General features: G+C 33.8%; 1 protein-coding gene and 1 long non-coding RNA gene across 2 annotated transcripts in view; one reads left to right on the top strand and one right to left on the bottom strand.

Moving 5' to 3' along the window:
• The window catches only part of twin (CCR4-NOT transcription complex subunit 6-like twin), a 486,185-nt gene that overhangs the window by 408,110 nt on the left and 59,866 nt on the right, over positions 1-18,209 (top strand). The gene's annotated exons all lie outside the window — the stretch shown is intronic.
• Positions 11,954-16,314, bottom strand: LOC148275217 (uncharacterized). Its single transcript, XR_015824088.1, has 2 exons — positions 16,186-16,314; positions 11,954-12,158 (listed from the first exon to the last, which is right to left on the bottom strand). It is a non-coding gene; the product is annotated as an uncharacterized LOC148275217 (long non-coding RNA).

The raw sequence follows: 18,209 nt of genomic DNA, 5'->3' as shown, positions 1-18,209 counted from the left end.
GCCCTGTAAAATAACGCATTTTCCCTTAGCGTAATTGCAATTTTCAACAATCTTCTCTACACTGTTAATAATATGACAGATTAATGGGGTTTTATTGCTTATGTTTTACAAAAAAAGCAAATAGATCCAAAAATAATGGATTAAGTTTAAGGTGGTAAATCTTAAAACCTATGTTAATTAGATGGGTATATTGCGTCTGAAATAAGTATAAAAGGATGCAATACATAATATTAATGTAATGGTACCTTCAATCCAACCAATAAATGAATACGCATTTATCCATACGCCGCCAACCAAAAGATGAAGATGTTTTCAATTTAGACGAGTATTTACGTAGTTTTCTCTTTTTAATATCAATTTCGTATAAATCTAACCATGAAGATGTTTGTTATACTTGTTCGTCTTAAATTTAGAAATCGATTTTATTGATAGTGTCAACTCGGCTATTTGTGATGCGAATAGAGAAATTGTGCCAAAACCACCCACCCATCTCTACTGACATTGATAAACCATCAATTTTGTCAATATTGAACCGGAAGGCCAAGAAATGGTGGTCATCGGTCGTTTTTCCTCATATTATTTGTTTAGAGCATTGGGCGTATTCTCTGTTTTCTAATTACCACGCGAGTGTGAAAACGCGGCGAGGATCGCGCGTATTACGAGAAATTCGCGCGTGATTAGAGCCTATCTTATAATTACATGGTTCATTATTGATACAAGTATTTATGTGTAATCCATTGTTGTAAAAGTTGCCCGTGACAAACGCACTCTGCGGAGATCATGTTTGTTTTAACGATCTACTGAAAACCAACAATTTGATACTACGTTTCTGTTTTTAGAGTCCTTTTAGTTTGTACAAATTTAATGATTTGAATCAATATTTTACTTCCACTTTGCCAGGAATCGAATCCAGGGCCTCACGAATGGTAGGAGAACCCGTCAACCACCGCACAACGAGGAGGACTTATCTCCACTCGATTTCCCTAGTTAGGATTTTTACCTGAGAGCAGCCATCGAGTCAAAAACGTTTGTCCAGCTTTCTGGTTCTGAACTGTATTCTTCATTCGCCTGGACAAGGAGAATTTAAAATTTAAATATATATTGAAATCTCAGTGATCTTTAAATTAAATCATTTTCATCTGCCGACAATATTAACGCCAATATTAGTAAAATCTCAATCAATACAAAAAAATAATTGACAAATATCTTCTTTTTATTTCGTACATTTTGTAAAGGCGGTACTTAGAATTACGCTTTATTTTTAAGAAATCAGTGTTAATTCCCAAAAAGGTTTTTTCAGAAATAATCAAATATATTTTTACTTTTTTGTAATGAATCGATTCCACCTTCTCTTATCTGCATACTATAGCCGTACCTATGCAATAAAAATGCCCGAAGCTCCTTTGTTTGATTTATAGTTCGATGAAGGCATCAAAGGTACTAGCGCTTGTGCGCCAATTGATTTACCATTTAAAAAATCTTGTCGCAATCATCGGACATTATCTGTGATTTGAGCCACTATTATTTGTAAACGCAGACCGAATAAAATCTAAATATAAATGTCAAACAAAACTACAGCAATATGTTTTAAATAACAGTTTTCTCAGTGAGTTAATTCTTTTTTAACGTTAAATTATTTTGACTTTTATTTGCCATTTTGATTGGATCTCAGATTGCCCAATATAAGTTACCCGACTCTCCCAAAGCCTTTCTCAGAAAGCATGTTTACTTTGCTACCACTATTTTCCGAAGCTTCGCGGCTAGCAATTATTTGGGGACCGTAATTGTCCTAAGCCCTCTCGCTCTAATTCGTTCGAACAATCCCTGTCTGTATTATATTGACAGACAGACTATATCGACGTACGTGTATGTTCTAATTATTTATCACATAATGAAGGCTCCCCTTTCTTTCTATAAATAGCGCCAAGGCGTCATGACGTCACGAAATGTGGAAAATTAATAATTAATAGTTAAATTGACATTTGATCTAATATCTTGCGCGCTCTACGGTAAGACAGAAAACCAACAGCAAATCACGTGGGACGAGTGCGGATCAACGTGACGAGAAATCGACTAATTAATTACATTGAGAAACTTTAACTTCCGTTTTATGTAATTCATAAACATTCTTGTCACAAATTGACTAAATTGTGATACGACCTCAAACTGATTTCATTATGTGGGTAATCGTAATCAATATTAAACGATGGGCATTGTCGTGTCAGCGACAGCAATTTGTATTCAATTTGTTTGGTCGCATGTAACTCAATATTTTTACTCGCACCGTATGGTTTAGTTTATCCAAATTCAAGTCCAGTCCGAGGAAACGTTAGTTAAATGTCGTCGTGCATTTTGCTACGGAAAATTTTATTTTAATTCAATTGTGAACAATTTTTAAAAAATATGTATTTACGGCCTAAGCCAATTCCCACGCTTAAATAAATAAATATATGGACATCTTAGAGAGGCGAGCCCAATGGATCGGCCACGTCATGCGCCGTGAGAGTCCCCTGCATGACATAATAGAGGGAATGGCTGAGGAAACAAATTACGTACAGAGGGCGTCTCTGACGGGAGTATTTAGAGCAAGTGTGCGAGGATTTGAACTGCGCCTCATAAACCGAGTTGAAGAGAGCTGCAGATAATAGAGACCAGCGGAAAACGAGATGAAGGACTTTGCTGCAAACTAAATCCCCAGGATCGAGATTGCGAAGAAGATGCACAAGAAACTAAACAAACAGAACACAAATACTTGTAACAAAGACAAAAAAGGACAGTAAAATATAAAAATACAGTATATAAAAAAAAACGCGATCTTGATACAAATCTTTGAGCTAAACCATGCCAATCCTTCTTCATCCCACCGGTGTTAGTGACGACGAGATCTAGGGAAAGCGGGACGATCTATCCCAAAAAATTCCAAGTTTTGTGACGAATTTACCATCTACACATTTTGGACATTGGGGCATAAAAACAAAAGTTTCTGTTAGATTGGATAAATAGCGAAACTTGGATTGTGTATGTTTATAAGTTTTTTTCTGTAATACAACGATACGTCATAAAAATTAAATAGTTTTCTTCACAAAGGCTTGCCGCATTTTTGTAACATTTTTGTAACCAAAAACTTTTCTCATAAAATAACAATTTATGTTTCAATAATTAAGCACTTAAAATCATTACTGTATGTATTTTTATATTTGGAATTGACATGAAATATTGACATTTTAACGTTTAGTCGATATATCATTAATATGCTCATATTTTACACACAACAAAATAGAGCAAAGCAAATTGTTCGTCGAGCACTATAGAATACAAATATCGTCGCCTTAATTTAAATACAACGTAAGTAATTTTTTTCTGTATTTGAGATTTTGATTTAATATTTTTTACCATACAAAATAGCATCTATCTCTGTCATTCGAACTCCAGAAATTGTTGACAAAAAATGCATAAAAATCATTTTAAAAAAAAAAGCGTATCTCAAAGAAAATGTAAATTCCATTAAATACACCGTAAGTCAGTAAGTGGTCAGTAGTTACAGTTGTTTACATTTGTTTTGACGAAACACTTTAAAATTCATGTATAGTTAAACAAAACAAAGTATTTTGTTTTAAAAAAAACCACTAAAGTTTTATTCGATATTACTGATTTATTAAGTTTTTATTGTCTCCTGTAAAGTTACCATTTAAGGGCCGTTCACATGTGGACAATACGATGGATATGACAACATTGTCTTGTCCCAGCTCCGTGAACAGCCTTGACCGCGCAGGACAGAACGCTGGGACAATACGAAAATTCGGTCGCAGTTCACACGTGAGCGCTGCAAAAATCAATGCGCGACGGCGTTTATTACGAGCAATTTCACGATAAATATTTTTTTTTACCGAGATGTATTGGAATTGTTATAGAACGGACTAAAAAAAAAAGTTTTTTTGCCGCCATTTTCCCCAGAAAAAATGTGCGGGAGCGACACGTTCACGTCAAACAAATTCCTATTGTCACAAGTTTCTGTCCGTTCGTGTTCATGCGAGGACGTGAGGGTAATTATTGTTCCCAGGATATAGCCTGCCCGTCTATCTCGGTGATAATGTCTCGGAACATTTTTTGTCCTACAAATTGCTGTTTACCCGTGGACAATGGTCGAGTCCTGGAACAAAACAATATTGTATTGTCCACGTGTACACAGCCTTTTAGTGACTTACGTTATATTCAAATTAAGGCGAAGATATGGTGTTTTTACCTTGAAATAGCGAGTGGTACGCAAAAAGTCGTCTCGCTTGAATGCGACAATTGTTGACCATACATTTCTTACTGCCGATATCTTTTTGTCACGTCCGAAAATATTCCCATTCGGCTCTTTCAACTTCAGTTTTTATTAAAACATTGCCAGTCGAATGTTGACTTTAGCAACGCCTTCTGCGTTCTTCGGGGGGTCATCCTACCTCATTAGTGGTTGGGTCAGCGCGCAAAGGAGACACACAACTCACTTCGAATCAATAAATAATAATTATAGTCAATAATAATAATTATTTTCAATGATTTTAATCAGAAGCAATTGGTCCAATTTGACGTCAATCTATACGGAATATCCATTTATTATTTACGATCAAGTTTTTGATTGACATGTTCTCATATTTTAATAATTGTATCAATAAAAAAATCATTTGAACATACTTCTTTCAAGTGGTTTGTTGGTACCTAAATAAGATGCGTTTAGTATAGTTAATAAAAATATTAAAGCAATAAAAAAATAACATAACAATGTATCTCCGTAGGGGTAGGCAGTGAGGATAGAACGCCTGTCTTGGCATCTCGTTTCCTCACATTCATAACTCTTCTCGGTCGACCGAATAATTCAAACCTATTAAGCTCAAAAGAAACTCATTTTTCATACATTCGCTATTCCAAGCGCCACCCTATTGAGGACGAAAACCTAGCATCGACCTTTTCAAAATCTGGCATCATTCTTGTCAAGACCTATCAACCAACCTTACTAATTACAGTCATTCTAACCACAGCCGCTAGTTTTGCCGAAACCAGTTTACTCATAAGTGATGGAGTGCATTTCAACATAATTCAAAGGAGCGTTGTTGACAGATAATTTAAAAGAAATTAAATCTTCTTGTAAGTACACAAGTAGGTTTCAACTCGATTTTAATGTCGAATAAGTAGGGCTCTAGATGATGATTATAATTATATATTTTATACGGCGATTTGGTATGTACCGTCCTCTAATTCCCATTTAGATGTCGATTTCGTTTTGCCATGTTAGTTGTCAATTTTCCTCCGATGTTAACAAGACTCGGTTGTCAGAATGTTTGCCTATGTCATTAAATAATTCCGCTTGTAATTTGTCTGTTAGGGCTTTGTTTAGCTATCACGTGACACGAACCGAGAAGTGGCTTTCTTTTCCACTATTTACTAACAGGTAGTAAACATATGTTCCCTAATCAATTATTTCAACTGTATATTCGAGGTCGAGTCCAAGATGACGGAATATTCGCACCATTGTTGTTAGAAAATGTATGGAGTTCAAGAATAGAGAAATTTACTGTACATTTCACGGAATATATTTTATTTTCTGTTTCGTTTTTTGTGGCAAAAACACAAAGGTAATATATAAATCTCTTTATCTCTGCATGTGTTGGTAAACAACAAATAAAACCTAAGGATTAGTTTCCGAGAATGCCGACGCGCAACGCCCCCCTCGACAAACAATGATATAAGCACGCGAGACTATTAATCAACACGTTTTCAGTTTACGGTCTACGCAGAGGTGCGATCATGAATGGTTATCTACATATTTATCGAAAATGAAAATATTTTTAGGCACGAAATTTCGACATATCGCTAGCCCCAAGCAACAGTGAGATATCTCTGGAGAACACATTCTGAGATAATCGGACTTTGAGGTGTGCAAAGGGTCTGACTAAGTTGAATTATTTGAATTAGATTATGAAATCTTTATTTTCACATAAGTTAACTATCCAACTTCAATGTTTTATTATTTGAAAACATTCATTTATGAACATATCTGCAAAATTTGAAATTTCGGGTTTATCTCACTGTTACTTCGGGCTAGCGATATATTATCGTCCGTGGCATTTTTTATAGATGTACATAAAAAAGTTGAAATACTGCATCAAAGTAGGTAGGTACATAATTATATGTGTAAAAAATTCATCACCATTCCTTTTCCGCATCTAATGGTGCATAGGGCACTGCATTGGTACACCAATCGCGGCGTATCTTGATCATTTTTGTTACGTGAAGGTAAGGTGATCAGTCCTACGCTTCAGGTACTATGAAATATTCTGGTGTGAAAACGCCCTGTTTAATTTCATAGCAACCATGTCGGAAATCGAACCCGAGACTTCTCGCATGGTAGGCAAATGCGCTGACCATTACACCACAAGGCCGACAATGAAAGTAAAAAATTACAACAATTTAAATAAAAACATTTAAGTTTACAACAGGTATTATTTAAGTATAGGTAAGTAGAGAACAAAAAGTCAATGTGATGTTTACAGCATTTGAGTGATGTAAGTTATTTTGTTTTTTTATATGCATCACAATTAGTAAAATTGTATATCAAACAAGTTTATTAAATCAAATCTATAGACACCCATTTAGGATCGGAAAATTTTCGGACGATGTTCAATTTACGCCGCATCGTTTTTTTTTTAAGTTTTAAATCATATTTCAGTTCCCTTACCTATCTGTGCGGTAGTATACTGGACGATCATCAGGATTTCTATAGGGAATCACGTTACTCACTCGACTTGTTGTTTATTTTACGTGATAGATTAAAAGTTTTCTCGATCTATGAAAATCAATATTTCTATGATAATATCTGTACCACAGAGGCAGACGGATGCAAATCCAACGTCAAATGTTCAACAATAGCCTAAAGAATCTTCTTTCTCTTTTTTTCTAATTACTAATAATTCAGAACATTAATTTGTATTTTAGTATCTTAATACATTGATTCTTTTATTATAAGACTTACATTTCTTCAAAATCAATGGACATGAACTTAAATACTATGACTCCCTTAAAATGCTTGGTTTTGTCTTAGAAATGCCAAGATCTTTTCTAACACTCAGATTATGAGGACATTGTATAATTCCTTGGTAAGAAGTCGTTTGGAGTTTAGTTCCATTATTTGGTCGCCACATGAGACTCGATACTCTTTGATGGTGGAGAGAGTGCAGAAAAAATTTCTGCGCTATCTGTACCTAAAAGAGTGTGGATATTATCCTTGGCTCTTCCCAACCGACTTTTTACTGGGGATGCTAGGCTATCAGTCATTATGGAGGAGGAGGGACGTTCATTTGGGTGTTCACCTTTTCCAGGTCATCGGTGGTCGCATACATAACTCAGAAATTCTGATGGATGTAGGTCTGTTCGTACCTGATAACTATCTACGACAAAGACAGCATCGATTGTTTTACCTACCACGATGCAGAACCAATCTGCCAATGGTTATGCCGGTTGGTAGAGCAATCTTGCTACTTAATCGCATCACCTCGGATGTCGACTTATTTCACGACAGTGGGCCTTCCCTTAGGAAAACACTTTCTAACTTTTAATTTTTCTTTTTACATTTTGTCATATTATTTTAATAACATAACTATCCACTGTAATTTGTGATCTATTATTGTATTTAGAATGAATTGGGTCTTTTTTCTGTAATGTTCTAAATATCTGAATAAATAAATGAAATGAAATAAATGAAATGAAATAAACTGGATACGAAAATCGAAATGTCATTTCATCAAATTCTAGATTTGCATCCGTCTGCCTCTGAGGTTCAGATACAGTGGGTACGCTGGGTTGGCTAGCTGTTATTTTGTTAGCTTTAAGTTAACAGATGTAATACTTTCTTGAGCCTCTGCCACACCAATCGGAGTATTTTCCATGTAAATAAAAGCAAAAACAGCCTGGTAGAGTCGGCCACGGTTTCCAATATGTCAGCTCTTGTCAGATGTAATCCCGCGGATGATTTGCAAATTACCGACGGCGGGTGGCGCTGCGTTACACCGTCCGACCGCGTCCCCTGTGCCAGCAGGCGCGCCTCGGCCCCGGCCCCGTACCCGTGCCATATTATCTTCTATCGGTTAACCTAGACACGGGCGCCCCGTACCGCCCTGCTAGAACAGCGGTTCCCAAAGCGGAGATATAGAAAATCCCGTGAAAAAATCATTGATCAACAGTATTTTAGGCGGCCTCGTGGTGTAATGGTCAGTGCGTTCGACTACCATGCAAGAGGTCTCGGGTTCGATTCCCGACGTGGTTGATATGAAATATTGATTTGAAAGAGTGTTTTTACACCAGAATATTTCATAGTCCCTGGACTGGAATCTGAAGTGTAAGACTGATCATCTTACTTTCATGTAACACAAATGATCAAGATACACGGCAATTGGTGTACCAATGCAGTGCCCTGTGCACCATTAGGTGCGGATAGGTAATAATGATGTAGTTTAGGCATATGCAAGTTCGAATATGCCAACGACACGTTATAATACCCGTTAATATCAAAACTCCATAGACCTTTCTTAATGGGATTCCCTATGTATATTTTATGATATTTTTTCTCAATTTTTATGTTGAATTCGACATTTTTACAGATTTGAGTTTTTTTTTAAAAATTATTTTAGTTTAAGTTTGAAAATATTTTTAGACTTTATTATTATTATTATTATGTTTATGGATAACTTATATAGCGCCATTTTCGTAATAAAATACCTCAAGGGCGCTTTACATGGTGATTCTATTGTTAAATTAATTTAATTGAAGCTTCTAAATTTGTAATTTAATTAAAACAATTTATTTTGTTGTCACGTGCTACGGATTTATTCAAATGATTTAGACTTTAGGCTAAACGTACATAGATATGGTAAACCAAACATAGTTATAATATGTTACTTAAACTAAACGAATCACGCAATATTCATCTGTAAAAAACATCAGACGTAGAATTAAAAAATGTTTTTTTTTTTTTAATATGTATTTTTCGCTCCTATGATTTCTCCAAATACTTTAATTTTATGGGCCATTCATTTCCAACGCGTTTTAAATAACCTACTATCAGAAAATGGGAATTAAGTTAGAGTAGAGATGGGGATTCGAACCTTGGACCTCTGATCAGCGAGTCTGCAACACTAGCCACGGGACCACATCCGGTTCGGATTCACTGTGTGTTATGATTTACCCAAAAAAATATTCACAATTATCTTCGTATTATTTATTGATTTGTTGTTTATTTTGTAGAACTCTATATTTAAACTTACAATAAAAGAAATCAAACACTGATTTGAGTCTACTGAACACTTTCTTTTATTTTTACAAAGATAAAAACAAAAATATTGTTGAACTGCAAATATTTATTTCAGTAGTACTAGAATATAAATATTATACCTTATTGTAGGTATAAAGTGTTACAAACCGAAATGAGTGCTGTATCGAGTGCGGGAGGTCACCGAATAGCCGACATAGTTTGGGAACCTCCGCATTGTCCCTTCTGTCCCTGGGCCATGTGACGCAGTGGGAGGGTTAACACACACCGCATCCACCCAACCCTTTACGCGCACCGATTCCTGTTGACTTTTCTCTCATACAACAGTTTAATCAGTTTCAATGTTTGCGCTTTGCTGGTGTCGTCCCGTGTTATTTTCACCACAGAACGTATACATGTGTTATACGTTTTTAATTTACTTAAATCATACAAGGGGTGTTATGAAAACTGATGGCTGTAAAGATAATAAACAGTAATACGTTCTGTGTGATTTCTTTTTATATGTGTGTTGCATAAAATGTTATTCCTTAAAAAGTATAAAATGTATTATAGGTATATTTACATTATTAGTTAATATAAAGTTTAACGATAATTAGTAGTTAATATTAGGACATTCATAATTATGTATTTACCATTTCAAAATTTTAGATTAAATAAAGTTTCAGAGTATTCGTTTATATTATATGTTAATTTAAATTCTTCGTAATGATAATATTATCGATGCACTTAATTAATAACATGGCCAGTTAGATGTTTGCTTGTCGAGTTGTTGAAGTATTTAAACAAAATTGGAATCTGATTTTTTTAAATCTATAATTACAATAATATATGCTCTTTGGCGGACTTATTGCTAAAGGCTATATTATCTAGCCATCCAAAAAACACACTGGTCAAAATGAGAAATTGGTCATAACAGTTTTTTTAGTGGCTAATAATAAAAATATCTATGTCTCTTCTGACACTTTTTATCGACTAGGTCGGTATTCTTAGTATAATACAGTTTCACAAAAATTTATCAGGTTGTTGTGCTTCCGTGGCTAGTGTCTCGGACTCACGGCTCAAAGGTCCGTGGTTCGGATCCCACTCTATCCCAACTTGATCCCATTTTCTGATAGTGAGTTATTTACAACTCGTTGAAAATGGCCCTCAAAATGAAATATTTGGGTAAATCATAAGAACGCGAATATTTGTTTTCTAAAAAAAAAAAAAATGTATTTTTAAAGTTCTCGTTAGATTTGTGCTATAGTTATAAATTTAGTATTTTACATTGCAATTTGTATTGATGGTATCTTTTATAGATTGTTGTATATTTCTTATTGAGGGATTTTTACATTATTATTTAAATGTTTGACACAGTGTTTTTTATTATGATTTGCGTCCTCATAAACATGAATGCAGTCTACCTATTATTGAATATCATTATTTAGTCATTGTAATCATATAAACACCTTCAAGCTCGATCGTGAATGATTTACGAAAGATTTATCGATGTTGTTAATTTGAATTTTCCATACGAATTAAATACACGATACTTTTTTTGACATTGTTTCGAAAAAAAAACGGTACAAAATTGATTTAAAAAAAAAATAAACATTAATTTAACAATGCCAAATACTATTCCTTTTCGTAATACACTTTTAATTACTAGGCTTGCAATATAATAATATGATATTGCCCTTGTTTGTCTTTGCTCAATAGTTTTATTTAATTTTTGTTCAGTTTCTTGTGCATATGTTTCTTCATATAACTGCTGATATTGGCTTAGGTAGTATGTAAAAGAAATAAATAAATAGTGATAGTGAATCATCTTTGAAATGTTTTTATTAAGTATTTTGTTGTCATGATATATTTTTTTCAATCAAATTAAGATACAATAAATAGTAAATAGTGATCATTTCTTTTTCTGGTAATGATTTTTATGCAAGAAAACCTAACCACCATTCTTCTTTTTTACACGATTTTTCTAAACAGTACTGCGTAAAACTGACCCCCGTGTAAAAAAAAATTTCAAAGAAATCGAGTCCTGCAAGTTTTTTTAACTATTTCGTACAAATATTGCATTTTTTTCACAGGAAATTCAGGCGGACTAAATCGATTTATTTGTCAATAGGCTTGGTTGTTTTTGTTCTCAAAACAGCTGCGCAGGGTTAGAATACCTACTCCAGCGGGCATGACATTAGCTAACCTTGCTATTTGCTCCGGACCATTGGTAGGTGTTTAGTGGCTGGTGACTGGTGACTGGTGAGTAGTGACTAGCCTTCTACGGTCGGGTCACTTTAAGTTTTCCGCGAACGCACCTGTAGTAGTACATTGTGATAATGCACCATTGATCATAGGACGGCTGCTATTGTTATTGCCTGTATCGAAAGTGCACTGCGCACACAACTCTGACGGTGCTTGATTCATATCTCCCGCCAACAGGGCTTGGTGCAATGACAGTACAAATATGCACACAATTACCTGACAAAAACTGCATAATTTATTGTTTATATGAGACATTTGTCTATTACAGAAAGATACAGTATTGTGCGAATTAATGGAATAAAATTCCTTGTAATCATAAAATATGTTTTTTATTAATATTTTGAGTTACAGATGACGTACTATCCTAAAATATTTTTTATTTAATATGATGTATGTCCTCTTTCTGCTTTTATAACAGCCTGAACACGTTTTTGCATGGAATCAATTAAACTTCGGCAATTTTATTTTATTATGTCATCTTGAAACCACATCTGAATAACAGCTTCTATCATTTTTATCTTGGTGATGCAGTCCAATGTTTGTATCCTAGATTAACAAATCGCCTACAATTTTCCTATAAGGTTAAGGTCAGGTGTATTTCCAGGCCAGTCTAAAAGAGATATTTTTTTTATTATTGAAATACTTAAGCATAAACTTCGTTACGTGACAAGGAGCTGAGTTCTGTTGAAATACAGCCCCACTATTAAAGCAAAATTTACTCAATCCAATAGACCTTTCTACTTTGAACTATTCATCATTCCTTCTATAGGTATCAAAGATACGAAAAACAGCCCCAAAACATCTTCTTCACCGGCTATTTCACCGTTAGGTCAATATGAGCCTCAGTGAGTTTTTCAACCCCACTTTTTTTAACAAATTTTGTGCAGTATCACTGCACGAGAAAGCGGGTCTCATCTGAAAACAGCACCTTCCTCCAATCTTCTACAGTCCATTTAGTATATTTTCTAGCCCAAATGAGCCTTTGCTTCATCATAAGAGGCTTCAGGAGTTGTTTCTTCTCTTCTTGAATTACTTTCCTTCCAGATTCAACTTGTTTTCTTCATACTGTTGAGTCATGTATCATCACCTCAGTGGCTGCCAAGTCTTGTGGAAGTTCATAACTAGTTTTTCTGGGGTTTAACTTACTATTTCTGATTAAAGATATTTCATCTCGGACACTAGTTTTCCGGTTTCTTCCATATTTCCCAATTCTTTTTGCTTCAACTGAACCTGATTCTCTTTTCTGCTTTATAATCTTGCTGACTGCTCCCTGACTCATAAAACATTAATTTGCAATCTCTTTCTGAGTCATTGATGTATGTTTACTTAAGGTTATAATCTTTTCCCTTTTCCTCGGAGTGATATCCATGATTGTTGGTTACAACTCAAAAACACTATTTATAAGCAAGCAATTTATAAAATTAGTCCTTTATTGAGAAAATGTAAAAAAAAAAAAAAACAACAGCTAGTACACCAACAAACACCAATATGAGCTCCCAAAGGATTAATGAACTGTACGTCATAATTGTTGGCGATAAACAACTGTCAAATTGGCATTTATCATAGTCTTGCTATACGTAAAAAATGTAAAAAAATTCTCTTATTCCATTAATTTGCACAATGCTGTATACAGACATGTGCTACGCTATTATAAAATTGACTTATTTTTGTTTACATTCATAAAAATGCAATTAAACTATTCCTACCTAGTTTCTAACATAAATAATATAATGATGTAATAACTTATATTTATACATATGTAAGTTACTAATTAAAAATACTTAGTACACTTTCCTTGTTTATTCGACCAATTATCTCTTTCACCATCTAATGGACATCTTCAGACTGGTAAATATCATACTGTGTAAGATGTAAAACTAAATATTATCTTAAGTGTAGGTACATTTAAAAAATAAGTTGTAAGAGGTACAATACGTAATATTTCAATGTAACATAATGGGACAAATTAATGAAAACATGTGTTGGCGGTGTACTGTGAGAGAGGATTCTATTCTACAAAAATATTTATAATTTTTTTATTTATTTAACTTTTTGTACATAATGTTATTTGTACATTGGCGGGCTTATTGCCATATGGCATATTTTGAGGGGACTATATTATTACAATGGAATTTCTTCAAGAATTGTCAATAAATAACTTAAATTAAATAAATAATGTACTTGAAAAATGCAATAATAATAATTGTATCGCCATCCCACACAGGGTTTTTAGTCTCGTGGAAATTGTGTTTTTCTTCTATTATAAACAAAGATTAATAATCAAAATAATGTGACCTCACTGGGGTTACCTGTGCCGAGGACACTTGACTAAATGATAAATAAATCAAATATATCACTATTTTATAAAATATAGTGTAGCGTTGTAATGAATAAGTAAAGTGAATAAACATATACCAAATACCAATAATATTGATGTTTTTTGTAGATATTTCTTGTTAAAACTCCATGGTTAATAATTTTGAGAAAATTATAAATAAAACTCCTCGGTTTAGTTTCACTTTATTTAATTTGACCAACGAGCGCTTTCACCTAAGTAGGTGTGTTTTTTCCACGTGTTCTATCAACACCTTTTAAATAATAAATATTATTTACACCCTATTTCAGTCCGATAACAAACTTTCCCAAAAATGAACTGTTGCGCAGAAAGCGCTCGTCGGTCAAATGAAATAAAGTGAAAAAATCCAAGGAGTTTTATTGATAATTTTATCAAAATCATTAGATATCAATAAAACAAAAATACGTATCGATTTTATAAACTTCGGGGTAATTTTAAACGAATAAACGTTTAAAAAGCTTAATATCCTTTTAAAAAGTCGTGCTTATGTTCTGTGCACATTATGTCTGTTACTTCCCGATGAAATTATTTGACGAAAAACGGTGCTTGTTGTTTCAATCAAATTATCGTTATTGCCGGTAATAACATCAACTTCTTTTATAATAAGCTTTAAAACATTATTTATTTTAGGAGTTAATTAGTGGAATAAAACAGCGATAAAAAGAATAATAATCTTTATTATTTACGAAGACGACGAATTACGTGTTTGATTTGCTGAGCGCGTCTAATGTGTGCGTAAAACTACGACAATTCTTATATTTGGCTAAAAGGTAGGAGCTTTCACAGCAGAGCTTTTACGATTCCCGACTCGAACAAGTATGGATGAGTGTAAACTGGGAACACAGCATACATAATTATACGCTTGAGACTAATATTTACCAGTGTATCGCAAACGGCCCCCTGTGATCTCGCTAACGAGATGGCTACATGCTAATACATTAGCAGCCATGCGTATTGTCTTAGTAATTTTCTGTTTTGTTTCGGGTGACTATTCTATGTCCAAAAATTTAACGACGTAAAAAAAAATCTTGAATTTATAATGTGCTAACTGACATAAGAGTATTTTATTTTTTCATCTTTTCCTTAAACCCCGTCATTAAACATTGCGTTTTTAAGTATAAACTCAGGAAATCGAACCTAAGTACTTAACGAAAAGCTCCAGCCCTGCGGGAAATTGGATACAAAAAATGTTTTCTTGCTTGCGGTAAAAATTAGAGCATTAAACCGTACGGCAAAGTTTCTTGAAAATGTACGAAAAAAATAGTAAAAACGCATTTCTTTGAACGACGTCACTGGTTGATATCAACCAACCAACGATATGAGAGTTGTAAAAGTTTTCCGGTTTGCTTACCGTTAACGAACCAATCCGAAAAACTGACAGAGTAGAACCTCTGACGTCACACGCGGAGTTATTTCAGAAATACAAAACTTTATTGACAAAAAAAATAAAAAAGACACTGAACTTTCTTATTGGGCAGAGGGAGTGAGTATAATATGAACTCGTAACTAATATTCTCGATTTAGAGTCTTTTCTCAGCAATCGACCAAAAACTTGCAACCCTCGAGCTGCCGATGGTATCCTATATCAGACGTGTTTTGTGTAAAAACTACATGAATTTAATAAAATGCGCATTAAAAATTTATATTCATAAATATAGTTTTTTTTCATCGGGTTTACATAAGATAAACATTTTACAAATTTCTATCACCCAGATTTTCGTCAAAATTATATAATAAGTATCGCGTACTTTAACAGTAAAATTTCATGTTTGTTCATTTACTTCAAGAAAACAACGGGCATTACAACAATAATACAATTTTTAAGAATAAACAAAAATTACCGTATTTTACGATAAGACGCATTTTCTTGCTCTGAAAATTAAAGCAAAAATTGAGGTGGGTCTTATCGTCCAAAATATTTAAAAAAAAAAGTACAATAGTAACAAATAACACATAAATATGAAAATAAAAAGTTTTTTGTTCTTAACGCGGTCTTAAGAAAACTTTTTCATCAACGGATCTACACTGAGTGAATGACCCTAAATCAGCCTTTTTGTTTCTTTTTACAACAAGATAAAATAAATGTATGAAAGCATACAAAAAAATATGTTAAGCATGTTAAATGCAGTCAGATTAAATTATAATTATATTTTGCAATTAAGGCTTTAGCATTTTATTTGTAGTTGTTTAGAGAGAAAATAAATATCGGTTTCAGAAGAAAAATTGTTTAAAAAATTTAGGATTCTGGATTATATTAGTATAATATGGTTCGAATTCTCACCTTTTAATTGATTTTTATTTCATTACCTTGCAAAGTGGCTACGTAAATTCACGGAGACTATCCGCACGTATTTGATTGGTGTAAAATAGGTATAAACCTGAAGTCGAGTTTATATCGCGAGCATACCTACTACACAACTTGAACTTGTTAACGACTGTTGTTATTATTGTTTTACCCTTAACGAAGTGTATAGAATAGCCTCCCATTGTCATACAAATGTCTTCAGTTCTGTTTGTTTTCCTCGCTGGGGATACAGACAGAGACAAATAATGGCGAACTCAGCGGCGATGCTGACGCTGACGGCACACAGTGTGAAGTACGAGCGTATGGAGCCCGAAGTGTGCAACGCGAAGTACGAGTATGTATGTAGTGCCTCGCCTATGTACGCCTTCAGTATTGAACGACGACTATTCACCCGAGTCAATGCCATCTGCGTATTGTGTTATTTTCAATGTCACGGCCGAACGGACGAGACGATTAGCTACATTCAAAATAAAGTACGATACATTGACTATTTTTTTAATCCAGTTAAAACACGAAATATAATTTTTTTTTTAAATTTAAACGATTAAAAAGTATACAAGGTTTGGACAGTCAGTTTTATAAATAAAAAAAATAAAAAACTAAATAAAGATAATTAATTCGCACATTTCATAAATTCGATTAAATTTCTCTGGGGTTGAAGTTTTTCTTAAATATCTATGCTATTATTGTTCTATTCAACGCAGGCCCTGTTGTTGTCGTTCACAAAAAACGGTGCCGGTAGCATTATTTTATATTACAAATTCTTCTTGATAAGATTCCGATCGTTTACTGACCGAACTTTTTGTGTGGACAAGTTTAGTATTTGATAAATGAGTCGTCTATTTCAAAAACCTGCTATCTCGCTTTGGAAATAGACGACTGATATCTGAATACTTTTTTGTGTGGTAGCATTATTTTGAATGACAGATTCTTCTTTATTGCCGACTTTTCAATCGCTCCGAATAACAAAAATACATTTCGATGCCCAAAGGGCCGAGAGTGACAGCGTTCGAGATCTTAACGAACCGAGGCCCTTAGGACTGATTAAATGAAGTCCGAACGGTCAAATTTTCTTGCCCGTAACAGTTGACGATAGCTAACAGTTACCTGCTTATTTTTACAATTCTTATCCCTTTACCTTGAAAATATCCCCTTTGGCTCCCGCCATCTTAGTGATATTGCATTGGGTACACGCGTATTTTATTTTATTTTTCTCATAAAATCAAAAATCATAATAGAATTTATACAATGGTTTCAATATGTCTGTAGAAATATGTTTAAAATGTGTCTCAATTACATTATGAGGATAATTTTTATTATAACGTAATAATATTGATGCTAAGTACTTGTTTTAGTGTATCAGTGTTATTATTGTACATGTTAGTGGGGGTGAGGGTTATTATTGTACATAATGTACATATTACTGATAATGTCAGCCGGTTTCAGGTCAACAGGTATTGTGTCCCAAAAATGAGTCGGTCGATTTTGTAAATTTTTTTTGGATTTTTATTTTAATTAATGATAAGAAAACAAAATTCTCACAGCTTGCATAAATCATTTTATCCTAAACTTATTTGGCTAGGTTTTTTTTATAATCTCACTAAAAAAAATAAACCCTGTAGTGTCGCTACATTTTCCTTTGAGATTCCGCCGTGACGTACCTACTCATTGCAGACTCTAAGTATGTGCTTTGCGGTAAACATTTCGGTTATTTACAAACAGCATTTTGCATACCGTTTATCTGAACACACATAATATAATATTATATGTGATCTCTTATGCAACTCAGGTTCCACTGTTCGAAATTCATAATACCATAATGGTTTTGGCGGTGATAAAATTTTTCTATTATGTCGAACTTTGAATAATAAATTCGAGTTATGGTACTACGATCATAATGTAAACTCTGGATTGCGGGTTCCAAAGAGATTCCTCGGTCTAGCGTAGTACTACCTTCTTACCAGTACAATTAGTCGTGTTGTAGTCCCGTAGTTGCCTCG

The sequence above is a fragment of the Micrasema longulum genome, unplaced genomic scaffold (genome assembly GCF_059751315.1).
Source record: "Micrasema longulum isolate JH-2025_06_02 unplaced genomic scaffold, ASM5975131v1 h1tg001491l, whole genome shotgun sequence".
NCBI classification, from domain to species: domain Eukaryota; kingdom Metazoa; phylum Arthropoda; class Insecta; order Trichoptera; family Brachycentridae; genus Micrasema; species Micrasema longulum.
Note: the sequence above shows the minus strand (reverse complement) of the source record. Positions and strands in the feature narration are given on the sequence as shown.